At 41.3% G+C, this 431-nt stretch overlaps 1 pseudogene; it reads left to right on the top strand.

Moving 5' to 3' along the window:
• The first annotated feature begins 127 nt into the window (after window positions 1-127).
• The window catches only part of LOC119593458, a 2171-nt pseudogene continuing 1867 nt past the window's right edge, over window positions 128-431 (top strand).

Below are 431 nucleotides of genomic sequence, written 5' to 3'. Positions count from 1 at the left end.
CCTATGGCTATTTAAGATACTTAAACTTACAACTAATCTTATTTTGTATATCATCAACGTGAATAACATATCGGAACTGACTTTCCTCTGCGGGATACACCCTCTATATAAAGACGCCTGAGAAACTCTCACGCCACTTAGACTGCAGGATCATCATGAAGACCTCGTTGCTGTGTCTCGCTCTCGTTGCAGTGGTCGCTGCCGACAAGATCCCTGACTTTGTCGTGCCAGGAAAATGCCCTTCGGTAGACGAGAGATTTCTCTACGATCAACAGAGGCCTAAACCATCAGAAGGCAAGTTAATTTACACAAAAATTATGTAAGCTAGTTTGTGGTTACACATGAATATAAACACATAGGTGTGTGTATATATGTATGTGGGCCTACGTATGGTCCCACTTATGTATCAATTACACATTTGTGGGCATAAA

This window comes from Penaeus monodon, chromosome 32, assembly GCF_015228065.2.
Source record: "Penaeus monodon isolate SGIC_2016 chromosome 32, NSTDA_Pmon_1, whole genome shotgun sequence".
Classification (NCBI taxonomy): Eukaryota; Metazoa; Arthropoda; class Malacostraca; order Decapoda; family Penaeidae; genus Penaeus; species Penaeus monodon.
This window is presented reverse-complemented; position numbering and strand designations above follow the sequence as displayed.